We start from the raw sequence: 14,227 nt of genomic DNA, 5'->3' as shown, positions 1-14,227 counted from the left end.
CGATTTTCATTTAACATGGATTATTTTAACTGAAAATTAACTGTTAAGATTGAAATATTCTAAAAAATATAAATTAAAGTAACTATTCAGATAAATACTAAAGAGTTAATTTTGATATTACGTCTATTTGATTTAATTTACTATAAATAAAATAAATAAAATAAAAGGTTTAATTTCGATTCAACCATAAATATTAAGGTGGTTTGACTATAGACAAGAGCAGTTGAAATCGCGCGATCTCGAGTGAGACTTCGTTTTTATCGAGCTCCTGACTAAACGGATAATTCATAATCGCCAGTTCCCTACGAGAATCGTTAAATTCAGCTCTCGTAAACCTACTTTCCCTTGTTTTTTTATTGATTTCCCCCTTAATTTTCTTCTTAATACCACTAAAAACAATTCACACTTCATATGGATTCGAATTTAGTTCATAATTTTCATTAACAATCTAAATCAGAAAATGGGTTTTTGAAGAATGTTGATATCATCAATTACTCATAACTAGTTGTACAAATTCAAACAAGAAATTCAAACAATATAATAGAATAACAGTCGTTATACAACAGTAACGGCGACAAGTCGTCATTTATGATCGTGATATCCATAGAGATCGAATAATATTTGTTATATCTATAATTGCAATAAACAAAAACGCAACTACAACTTTAATTTAAATTCATGATTCATATACCCAAAGCTCTCACCTTTCAGCCATGGAAGAAGAGAACAAAAACAGGGGAAAACAGAGCAGTCATAATGAAACCATTCAAAAAACCATTGTGTTCTCTTTCATTTCATACAATTAAAACAGGTGAATGTACAATCCAAATAACGTTCTCTTTGATTCTAAATTTCTTTTCTATGAACAAAACTCATGGCTCCTGAGAACTTCGATCTTGTAATGTGCACCCGTAAGTGAATCATCGTCCCTGTAAAGAACGACGGTGTCACCGGAATTGAGTTGTTTAAACCGAACAAATTGGATCCAACCGTAGACGATGTCAAGTTTCGGGACGACCCCGGCTCGAATCATGCAACGGAAGTTCCATAAGATGCCGACATCATCCATGACCTGCAACTCTTTGCCATGTTGACCACGGGACTCTGGTAGAGCTGGTAAGCAGCCATTTGGTAACGATAATGTTCTCTCCACGTCGATTTTTGTAAGAACTTTGAAGAAAAGTGCCATAGAAGAATATAGTTTTGTTGCATTTGGTTATGCAGTAGTGATATATATATAGTGAGAGAATCCATTGGTGTTTGAAAACGCCACCGAGTTTAGCACGAGTGATCGTGCGAGTATGGGGTTTTTGTGGAGTTGATTAAGGGGTGTTTGGATGGGAGAATGTTAGATTCTCATGAGAATGGAATCCACATTACTAATAGTGGATTTTTTGGAGTATATTACCGGAAATGTTATTATCTCCCTTTCCTTAGGTATTATTGGATTACCAGTATTTTGGACTAAAATGTCCTTAAATTTTAATTTTTTTTCAAAAACTGAATAATAAAAATTCTACGAAGGTTAAATTACAAATTTATCCTTAAATTATTATAGATTTACAAAAAAAAAGTATATAATTAAAATTTTATATGAAGTTCAGGGGTTAAAATAAAATTTTACCCTTTCATTAAACCTTTTTATATTTTTAATTTTGTAAAAAAATATACATAAATATTATGAATTTAAATTTTTAAAGAAAATATATAAATATTTTCCAACTTGTAATATTATACAAATATATAATAAGGACAATTTGGTCAAATATATATTTCAATAATATTTTATTCCTTTAACCAAATACGGTAATCTTACATTCCTGCTAAGCCAACCAAACACAAAATATAATATTCTCAGTAATTATATTCCCTGGTAATCTTACATTCCCACTGATAATCTTACGTTCCGTGAACCAAACGCACCCTAAAGGTCGGGTTATGGTGAGCCCATGGGAAAACATTTGAAAAAGAAGAAAGAACCAAAGATTGGTATTGGAAAAGGTTTTTTTATTTTTATTTTTTTAATGTGGTTTTCATAGGTGAGAGAAGCCATGTGGCGATGGATATTTTGTTATAGAAAAGAGAGAAGATTTAGTACTGTCGCTCGACACTTCACCATTTTAAGGGCTGCCACACACATTCACGTGCAGTCGTGCGCGCCTCGTTCTTGTTGAATCTTGCACCATTGTCCGATGATTTTGGATTTGAATATAATATTAGGATAATTTATCGATTTATATATTTAAATTATTAGTTATAAATTCACATAATTTATAAAATTGGATGTTAAAATTATCATCTATTGCAGGTTCAGTATAAATACAAATTGATACACTTGAAGCCAATTATTATTATCCGAACTCACGTTACTCATGGGCGGATATTACTCGAGGCGATCACGTGTTCGTATTAAAATCTAAATTTATTATGTTAATTATTCATTTTATTAGTAATATTTACCTTAAAATTTTATTTATTTTCACCTTATACAAAAAAATTATTTTATTAATATATATATGTTCACTCTCGAAAATATTTTTAGATCTTCTATTTACAATACTTATACGAATGTAAATTATGGATTTAGATATTCGAACTCAATTCAGGATTATAAATAGAGAATATGGTGCTTGCAATGAGGTTCAAACATTGATCAGATTTTAACGAATTTAAATATGAATTTATATCAACTTATCTCAAATGATAAAATGAAATGTTCTTCTTTCTAGAGGATCAAAGCTTGAACAAATGCGTCTACAAGGTGCATGTATAATATCAATGGCTAAGAAAATTTCTGAGCTGATAATATCTTATAATCACCCCAGACTCTTCTGATCTGACCCGACCTTATAGGATCAAGTTTTTTTTTTAAATAAAATACGGATCAAGTCAGTTTTTCTAAAAGATAAAGTCGAATTCAGCTTTAGGGTAAAAAATACTCGATCCAACCGAGAATAATAGTATAATTGACATTTATTTATTTAGAGGCAATTATCACAATACTCTTGCGTCTATATATATTTTTAATTAATCTTTATTTTACCTAAAAAATAATTGTAAATATATATATATTTGTATCGATGTAAATTTCTATCCTAAAAATCAAATCGAATTTTAAATAGAATACAATTTCCCTAAATTCAAGTCGGATCAAGTGGCAAATAAAAAAAATATTGTAATGAATCAGATTTGAGTGAGCAAAAATCCTAGTAACCCAACTCATGATCATCCCCAAGTAAAACTCCCAAAGGGTTCTCGTTTATGGACCGTAGTAGTTAACCAAGCATGAGGTGTTACATCAGGAAGTTAAATTGATAGGATAAAATTAATAATTAAACATACCATAGTAAACCGTTTAAAAACTGAAGGCTAGAATCAAAGAACCGACGGTTAAATCAGTTTTTGAACCTAAATAACAATTATATGAATCAAACCATGAAAATGGTGAACCAAATTTCTTCTTCCTCTTCCTCCACCTGCAGAAATCGAAAAGCTTGCGTCGACTTCCGCAGCAAGCGGCTTCTTTTTTCGTGGTAAATACCGAACACATTGTGTCATGTCGAACATGGTACAACATCCAGAGTTGAAAAAGAATCCATTCAGCAGAGGTGCCAGTTAAAGTAGTGGCTAAGAAAATCCATGGCTAAATTCAAGCACTTAAATGTGGAGTGGACTGGAGGAGGGGTCATGACCAGAACCGGTATCCTTGTGTTTCAGAGAGAGGTTCGCAAACCGGGAATCAAGATCTCTACTGCTTGTGCGTCGATGATGGCTAGATGACGGCTGTTGTTGTTGCTGCTGCTGGTACATGACTCGTAGCCGACCGATCTCCCTCTCTAGTACTTCCTGTTCAACTGAGCAAAATGATTGCATAACTTAGATTTCATTCAAATAATTTTGATCTAATCAATTAAAATAATAACAATTCATCATATGACAGATCAATGATGGGCCCTTATCCACAATGGCTTTTCTCCACGATAATACATGCTTTCCGAAGATCCAATGCATCGATAGCCAGCTAAGTTATTCACACTCTTCAATTTTCGTGAAGTATCCATGTCCGAAGCTCATAGTTGATGCATATTCGAACATGGTATGAGGGATATGATCCTCCAAAGGCCTCCAAATACATGGAAAGACCCATGTGACACCTACCTATATCCAACAGTCACACCCAAGTCCGAATTGTACTCCCAAGGATGGGATGAAATCACCTTTTTTTTCTTCTTAAAAATGGCAAAATGCAATACGTAAAGCAGAAAAAACATATATCGATAGCCTTAGACGTTACAGGTTCGATGCTTACTATATTTGATAGCTTTATCTTGAGCCAAACTCTCTAGTCGTTGCTTAAGAGTTTTGTTCTCCATGATAAGAATAAGGTTCTGCTGGTTGAGAAATTCAAGCGCAGCTGAAACTTCGGATCCTTCTGCCTGTCAAGTAAGAAACACATTTAACACTTCATTTTACGGCATATATGTATCCGTAACTTTTAAGTCGGTTTCGAATGCCGGTAAATGTAAAAAAGAAAATGAGTTTGCACCAACTCTTGCCTGCAAAGCTTGTACATTTCTTTCCAGCTCGGCTATGTACTAGAGCTTACGCACCCTTGATCGTTGAGCAAACTGCCTGCGATAGATGAATGTGATATGTGATTCCACTAAGCAAAAGAAAACATAATATGCATTAATGTTACGTTTCCATAAGAGTGTAAGCATGAAAAACCTGCGTGAGAGAGATAAATACATAATGTGTATGCATGAAAAAGGCTACTCACTGCTTGCCCCTTTTTGCATCGTTGTCTGATTTTTTTTTGATAGAAGTTGGAGGTCTCATTAAAAACTCCCTTCGTATTCGTTCACATACTAAAAGTATGTTAACGAACATTGGAAGGAAGAAAAGAGTACCTCAAATTTTATTGATAATATTACCCGATACAAAAGACACCACGGAGTAACCTCACATGGTGATGTACACCTTTACAACAAAGACCTTAACTTCAAATGACCTCATCCAAAGCCACAGTCTAATCACCTTACTCCTAATTACACTACCAGCAGTAGGAATAAAACATCGCAACAGAACATGATACAAATTAAAAGCAACACCTACAACCGTAAAGACTAAAACAAAACCACAATTGAAGAGACAAGATTAATGAGACTCGTCTTCTTCAGGAGCCCAAGAGTTTGGTTTGAATGAAAGCTCTATCTCATGCACCATGACCTTGAAGAAGTTGTCACCAACCTTCAATTCCACCAACGCATCAATTCTCGAATCAGCCTTTGTGAGGACTTGAATTTTTGCCCGATCAAAGGTTGATGGAGAATGACAACTTTCGTCGATAGCTAGTAATAAACCCCACTTCTCAGCAATGTTCTTGAAAGTATCCCAATTCCATGCGTGAAAAGGAACACCCTCGCAAACTAACCATACTCGACGAAACTCCATTACCAAACTTTCTGACCAAGCTTCGACTATGGAGAATCACTCTGCGAAAATCTTTGATTTATCGTTCTCCACACTTCTCAATGAAGCATTGTCTTCGAAAATCATTAAAATCGCATTACCAGCAGCTCTCATTAAGGTGAGGCCCTTCGCTTGCATTTGTCTAGCGAGATGACCAATTTTGACAAAGTCCTTGCACCACCCCACTAGACAATTGTTCAACACCTGAAGTTTTTCTTTATCTATAACACCTTCAACTTTATAAAGATTCTTCCTCGAATCATCTTCCAACTCGGACTTGCGAAGAACACTTGTCGAGGACTTCCTCCAATAGGAATGTAGAGGTTTGAATTTAACGAAAAAAAACACCAATTTTGCTGCCATCGATACGAGAGCCATTCATATTTGAGATCGCTCTCCTTACTTCTTCAATTGTAGCATAGCGAACAAAACCAAAGCGAACCCATTCAAATTCCTTTTTTTAGGAATGAAGGCATCCATAACTCGACCGTGTGTACCAAATATATATCCAAGTCTCTTCCAATGCATCTTCTCCGGAAGGTCCTCAATGAATAACGAGACGCATCCATTACTATACCCATTCCTACCGTTTATATGACCTTCTTTCTGCCTGTTTTGAAATCCGTTTCTTCTCCGTCTCGCTACTTCAGAAGATTTTTCGTTGGAATACCCCTTCTTGATTTCATGGTGATCCACTTCAGCAGCAAAAAGAACGGGTGTTGCCTCCACTAAAGAAAGCTTCTCCATCCTATAATTCTCACCTTGCGAAAGAGACATACCACTGTCATCAATCCTAACCACAGGAGGTTGACAGTCTAATGTTCCTTTAATAGCGCATTTTTCCAAGGAATTGGTTGATAGAGGACGTTCACCCGACCTCACATAAATTTCTCTTAAGTTTTGCTGATTATGGTGGGAAGGACAGTGCCTGTAGGTAGTGCCGTCGGACTCAACTGTCCAACCAGCCTCCCGGGCCAAGGCTGCCAGAACAGCGTTCATATCAGAACGCACGGGAAGAGAGAAATCACCATATTGCCTCAAACCGGCCAGCAAACGTCTGGTGAAAGCACGCATGTTCCGTTTCCGAAGCTTAGTCCTCTCCTTTTCAATTTCCCTCCCACATTTTTCCTTACCGTAATAGGAGAAACCATAACTGCTGTTGCTCCCAGAAGTTTCACCTGCCGCTCCTGATGCATCTCTAGTTCGTCTGGGCTGAGACGGGGGTTGGGGCTCCATGGAGAAATCTGGAAATGAACAGAAAGTTGGAGGAAAGGGTTTTTCCTAGCCGAACCAGATTTCTGGAAAATAAAGGATAATAAAAAACGATTCTCGACACAGGGTAGGAGGGTTCTGGACGCAAGACGATGCTGATTCTGGTGGAGAAACGATGGTGTGCACAGGCGGCGGAAAGCGGCGAAAAATGGCAGTGGGCTTCTTGAAGATCTGCGTTGATTGAAAGTCTCAAACGCAAATCTAAGGCCAGATTTGATATCACAGATAACCGGCGATCTTCTCAGGAAAAAATCGGCGTCAAACGATGGTCGGAGTGTGGCGGCGGACGGCTGACAACGGTGGTGTGCGGCGGCTGACGACTGGTACCGGAGAAGAGAATAATAATCAAACGCGCCTGGGCTCTTGGAAATTTGAAATTTGAAACACTTAGGTTAGAGAGAAGCCGGAGCTTCTCTCACTATCACGTGAAAAAAGTTACACTTTGAGGGGAGAACGTGTCCTTCTATGCATACTTCTACATCTTCATCATTTTGGTTCCCATTGAAGTTTGAACATAAATACTCTGTCTTTTCAATATTGATCCTTAAACCTTTTTCTTCCAAAGCAGTCTTCCAGGTAGCCAGTCTACTATTCAACTCAGATTTTGTTTCAGCAACTAAGACAATGTCGTCAGCGAAAAGCATACACCATGGTACACCGTCTGGTGTCGCACAATAGATGTCGTCCATAATCAAGGCGAAGAGGTAAGGGCTAAGAGCCGACCCCTGGTGGAGTCCGATTTCCACCGGGAATGCCTCGGTGTCGCCAACTGTAGTCCTGACGTAAGTAGTAGATCTACAGTACATATCACGAATCGCCCGCATATAAGCAGTTGGGATCCGTCTCGTTTCCAAAGTCTTCCAGATCGTATCGCGGGGAACACTATCATAAGCCTTCTCAAGGTCAATGAACGCCATGTGAAGATCTCTAGACTTTTCCCTATATTTCTCCATAAGCCGTCGAAGTAGATGAATCGCCTCCGTGGTAGACCTGCCTGGCATAAAGCCAATTGGTTTTCCGAAACCCTAGTAACTTGTCTCAACCTAGCCTCTATCACCCTTTCCCATAGCTTCATGGTATGGCTGAGGAGTTTAATACCTCTGTAGTTACCACAACGTTGGAGATCTCCTTTATTTTTATAGATTGGTATCACCGTAGACTCTCTCCACTCCTCTGGCATCTTGGCAGTCTCTAAAATAATATTAAAGATGTTGGTCAACCACTTAACTCCCTCTTCTCCTAGGGCCAACCACACAGTGATAGGAATTTGATCAGGACCGACAGCTTTGTCCCTTCCCATCTTTCTAAGAGCCATTTTGACTTCCTCAAACCCAATCCTACTTGTAGGGCAGTCATTGACCGTAGTATGATAGTCGGCTAACCCATCAACGATACTATCTCTACATGGAGAGGCACCGTCATTAAATAAGCCAAAGAAGTAACTACCCCAAACCCTCTTAATATCGTGATCTTTCGCTAAAAGAACACCATTGTTGTCCTTAATAAACCTAATGTTACCTAGATCCTTTTTCCTAATCTCCCTAGATTTTGCAAGTCTGAAGATGCCATTTTGTCCTTCCTTGGTGTCTAATCTCTTGTACATTTCCTCGTATGCCTTATCCTTTGCTTTAGCTACCGTTTTCTTGGCTTCCCGCTTTGCCTCCTGGTATCTTTGTTTAGCTCTCGACCTTTCTTCGTCATCATTGCATTGTAGAAACTCCTTGAAGCAAGTTTGTTTTGTCTTCACCTTAGTTTGGACTTCGTCGTTCCACCACCACGATTCTTTATGTTCCTTGGCCTTCCCCGTCGACAACCCAAGGGTATTTTTGCCAACATCTCTGATGGAATTTGCCATATTTTTCCATAACATATCTGCATTTTTTGAGTTTGTAGTTTCAAAACTTGTATTAGACAAAACCTTACTCCTAAAGTCATCAGTTGTCGCTCCATGTAAGTTCTTCCAGAGGATCCTATGTTTACCAAGTTTAGCCCTCCTATGAGTGCTCCGCCCGTGGGGTACGCGGTACACCAAAACCAACAATTTGTGTTGTGATGCACATGCCTCTTCAGGGAATACCTTACAGTCAATGCAAGCCCATCGTTCATGATTTCTAATCAAGATGTAGTCGATTTGGGTACAATGTCCCCCGCTATGAAACGTAATCAAGTTCGCATCTCTCTTATTAAAGAAGGAGTTAGTGATCACCAAATCGTGAGCAGTAGCAAAATCAAGCAACGTACGCCCCCCATCGTTCCTGCTACCATAACCGAAACCCCCATGAACACCGTCATACCGTCGGTTGCACTTCCTATATGGCCATTGAAGTCTCCCCCTATGAAAACTCTTTGGTCCTCCGGAATGCTCCTAAGTATATCATCTAACTGATCCCAGAAGCAACGTTTCTCCCCCTCCCCTAGGCCAACGTGTGGGGCGTACACTGAAAGGACATTCACTACTTCCTCTTCTATAAAAACCTTAATCATCATGATCCTATCCCGGTATCTGCAAACTTCAACTACATTTTCCTTGAGCCTAGAGGATGCCAAGATACCCACCCCATTTCTAGCGTTATCTACGCCTGAATACCACAACTTGTACCCATTACACTCTCTGGCGCGAGACCCTTTCCACCTAGTCTCCTGAATACATGCAAAATCTATTTTTCTATTATTAAGTACGTCGGTCAGCTCCAGCAGCCTAGCATTTAATGTGCCTACATTCAGCGAGCAAACTCTTAATCTAGTCTCCTTGTCACCACTCTGTCGAGCCCTCCCCCTATACGCCTCATGGGATCTAAAAGAATGACATGACCTCAAGTAATCATCTGTAACCGAAGCTATGAGGAACTATGAAAAAAGAATCCAAATAAGACAGAAGATGCACTAATAAAACGCTAGAGAATTGAGGAGTACTAAAAATCCTAGTTGGTTACTTAATAGGATTTTAAGAAAAAATAATACTATCTTATTTAACTATAGGCCAATATCTAGAAACTATAATTTAAAATGTTCAATAAATATCCGAGCTAAGCAAAAAAGGATTAAAATTGTAACACGAGATATAAGAGTAATGAAATCCTACTCAACTAATTGAAAAACATCAAACCCAAAGCTGGTAAAAAAGATCAGTATAAAAACAAGAGAAAAAACAGCAAGAAGCTAAGTCAAAGAAAGCAGATCCAACAACAACAAGATTAAGAAATATTAAGTACAAAAATATGCAAGGGATATGCAAAACAACGACAGAGCTAAAAGGGATATATCAAAATTCGTGGGTGCGAAATTATCAATCTTTGTTCAGATAAAAATCTGATAAAAACCGTGCTATAACACAAAATCAAACCTTTACCTATCAAGAAATTAACATGCAAAATCTTATGAAATTAGAAGAAAAAGAGAAAACCCAGAATTTTTGTTCAGAAATTAAACCGCTGACGAAGGCGATCGTTGCTCTACGAGGAAGGTGGTCCGATCGAACTGCAAGGCGGAAGAAATTGAGCCTGGAAAGTTCGTTCGGAAGTGCGAGAAAACTGAGCTGAAAACAAATAATAATACTAAAAATACAGAAAGTTAGATTAGGAAGCCCACTTGGATGAGTAACAGCATTCAAAGATGAATCCCAAGCACTATTCTTTTGCTTTAACAAGTACATATCAGAATAGAAAGAGTTAAGCCGAGCATCTTTGTGACTGCGATAATCAAAGTCCTGACAGGCCCAAGAAGGTGCACAAATCATATTTTTATATCCGCATTCATCCTGAGCTACATAATCTAGATTAGGAGCATTAGACACATCAATGTATGCAAAAGAATCACTCGATGAACGCCGATGACCTCCTCTGTGCACAGGAGTCTCTGGCTCACTAAGGAGATCATCAAGCCAAGAATTCAGATGGCTTTCGGAGGAAGTGCGCTGGTGGTGTGTATTTCCCTCTCTAGACTTTTGAATCACTTTTGATCCAATTCCATTGTTTGGGATATAATCTGTATATGCTGGGGAGACAGTAGGAAACATACTTTTAGGAGGAAGCGAAGCATTCTTTCCAGCAAACATCAAATTTCTTATATTTGTTGACCTTTTGGAATTCGCCATGACCAAGAATAACCAGTTCCTGCAAAGGGGACAGGAAGGACTGATCACGAAGTAGATGAATTACGGTACAAGCAAAGGCAATCACAAAAGTCCAGGGAAAAGAGTTGCAATGACGTTTTTGGGTTCACAAACCAAGAGACAACAGACCATCCATTTCAACAGAGAAAATCAGAAAAGCAGCAGATAGTATCATGCATCAAACCTAATGTTATATGGTAGATAATGATCTAAACATAAAAATATCCATGTCTGGTACACCGCATATGCATGACAAGGAGATGTTCAGGCAAATATACACGAGACAAATGGAAATATCACACAAGAAGAAGAATTAGAGCTCGTGAATCATACATGTGATACTTAGTTATTGTTATAGTATGCCTTCTATATAAAAAGTCAGGGCCGTCATAGAGGCAAACAAGTTATACTTTCTAGTCTCTACACTTCATTTGTATATTATCTCTCTCAACTTAATCAGCATGATTGACTTGACAGTCGACGTGCATGCCATATTACCATCTTTGACGCCCCCTGACCATCTTTGTTTTGCAAGTTTTCTCATCGAAAGACTATGACCAATTTGGACATCAACAACTAGGCATCCCCAGTGTTTCGATATCTAAATTGTAGGATACGAAAGAATCGAAGTAGAAAAACGCCACAGCAAAAACAGTTTAAAGGAAGAAAAGTCCCCAAATGCATTTTGTCCGTAATGAAATTGCGGCAGATAACATGTCTAGAGAAAATATATCAAGCCAATCCTAACAACAAACATTTAAGTAAATCTAATTTGAGAAAACTGAAAAAATGCAAAGCAAAATCTCTCAAAATCTGCAGAATCAATTCAACTTTGAAAACATTAGTACAGTGATTTTTCCACCATTTATATTTTCTCTCTACAAATCCAAAAAAAAAAGTTCAAAGAATCAAGACTAAGCTAATCAAAACAACACATATAAATATAACATCTGCTAAGCTGACAAAGGAATAAAATAGTGAAAATCCAAATACTGTAAACTGTGATTTTCTTATTGTTTTCCACATTTTCTCAGCAACCAAACAAGAACCCAGAAATCTAAGAGAGATGAAAACCAAAAGCAGCTCATGAAATTAAAATAAAAAAAACACAAGCTTAAGCATTGAAGATTGACAGATAAATATAAAGAAATTAGAAAATGTGAGCTGAAAACGAATTAAAACCGACTTGAACAACAAATTTCGAATATTACTAAACACATTCGTTTCATAAGCTTAAAAAGAAACAGATATAAAAGGGAGGATGAAAACAAACGAAAATTATTATTTTTGGTTTAATTAGTAACTTATAAAATAAACAAAATTACAAAAAGAAAGCAAAACTTACTTTTCGTGGATTTGAAGAACTTGAGATCTCGAAAAAGCAATTCTTTCGGTGTTCCTAAATCGAAAGACTTCTTTTTTAAAATCTCTTTTGTGTGATTTTTTTTTTTGGGGTTTCGTTGTTGAATTGAATCTGTATCTCTCTGACTATTCCTTTGAGAGTTGTTGAAAGTAAGGAGGTGGGAAGGGACTCAATCGAAAAGATGTATAATATGAAAAAGTGGAATTGTTTTATATTTTAACCCCTCTATAATACTATCGTTATATTTTGCTCACTTTCTTCTTTCAATAATTTATTAATTAGTATTAAAATTTAGAGAAAATCGCCTCAGTGACCAAAAAAAAGTTATAATATACGATTTTAACCAACTTTTTTTGGATTTGCCAAAATGACCAACAAAATCGCAACGCGAAATAAAAATCGCAACGCGATCCCCAGAATCGCAAATCAGTTTCCAAAATCGCAACGCGATTATTGAAAATCGCAATGCGATAGTACAAATTCGCATTGCGATTTTCCAAAATCGCAACGCGAATATGAAAATCGCAACGCGAACACATAAATCGCAACGCGTATCCGTAAATCGCAACGTGTATCCGTAAATCGCAACGCGTATGGGTAAATCGCAATGCGTATCCGTATATCGCAACGCGTATCCGTAAATCGCAACGAGAATCTGTAAATCGCAACGATAATCCGTAAATCGCAACGCGATATTTAAAACGCCATTATAATCGCTACGCGTATTTTATTTTCAAATTACAAAAAGAATATTAAGACAAAATCCCGTAATCGCAACTCATAACCTAAAACCTAAAATCACAACTCAGTCCCATCTCCATCTCTCACTCTCTACGGCGAAGAAATCCGTCCCCATCTCCGAAGATTTCCGTCCCCATCTCCGGCGAAATCCCTCACAACCATTCACGGTCAGAAATCCCTCACAATATTCAGAAATGGAAAATCAACCTCCGAGGGTTAGTTTTTTTAATTATTTTTATTTTGAAATGTTTGCATTATTGTAGGTTTTTCATATTGAAACTGATGATAAGTTTACTGGTCATTTCAATAATAGATTAACCATTTCACTTAGATTTCATTTCGCGTTACGATTCTGTCGTTGCGATTTTCATTTCGCGTTGCTATTCTCTCGTTCCGATTTTCAAGTTAGTATTTGTCTTTGTCTTTGTTCTGTCTTTTGGTTGAAGTAATGCAATCCATTCAAGTTTCAATTTGCAGAAGAGTCGCAACGAGATAATGAAAATCGCAACGAGAGAATGACTGTCGCAACGAGAGAAATGACAATCGCAACGAGAGAATCGCAACGCGAAATGAAATCGCAACGAGAGAATCGCAACGCGAAACCAAAATCGCATTGCGATTTTCATTTCGCGTTGCGATTCTCTCGTTGCGATTGTCATTTCGCGTTGCGATTCTCTCGTTGCGATTGTCATCTCGCGTTGCGATTCTCTCGTTGCGATTTTCATTTCAACCAAAAGACAAAACAGTGTTGCAAATTTTAGTTTCAAGAATAAACTACTACTTTTTATGTTTATTGTTTTTGGTATATCTTCACAGTGTAGTTTTTGGTATATCTAACTTGGTATGTTTATTGTTTTTGTAGAAATTTTTTTCGGCTCAATTGACCTTGAGAAATAAAGTCAGCCTGGCCACTACAATTGCAAAGAAGCTTTCACCTGCTCAAAGACAATTGTTTGAGGAAACCTGCTTCGGGCCATGGCTGAGAGTACAGCATCCGGGTGGAGATGCTAATTTGACCCATTTGTGGCTTCAGACCATGACATCAAATCTACCCGACAGTATACAACGTGGTGAGGAAGAGATATGGTTTCATTTTCCACCAGCGTATACTTGTTTTGGGCGGAAGGAGTTCTGCTTAATCACTGGTCTACGATTCGGACACGATGATGTAGGCCGGTACACTCGTCATATCGCCCGCCCATCATGGTTATCCCGGGTTTTTCCGGATGAGTCAATGGAGAAGCCGAACCTACATGTCGACGACCTGA

At 37.7% G+C, this 14,227-nt stretch overlaps 1 pseudogene; it reads right to left on the bottom strand.

The window, feature by feature from the left end:
• Positions 1 to 3,300: 3,300 nt before the first annotated feature.
• On the bottom strand, positions 3,301 to 12,352 carry LOC120150876 (annotated as a pseudogene).
• Positions 12,353 to 14,227: the final 1,875 nt, after the last annotated feature.

Source organism: Hibiscus syriacus, unplaced genomic scaffold (genome assembly GCF_006381635.1).
Source record: "Hibiscus syriacus cultivar Baekdansim isolate YM2019G1 unplaced genomic scaffold, ASM638163v2 tig00111027_pilon, whole genome shotgun sequence".
NCBI lineage: Eukaryota > Viridiplantae > Streptophyta > Magnoliopsida > Malvales > Malvaceae > Hibiscus > Hibiscus syriacus.
This window is presented reverse-complemented; position numbering and strand designations above follow the sequence as displayed.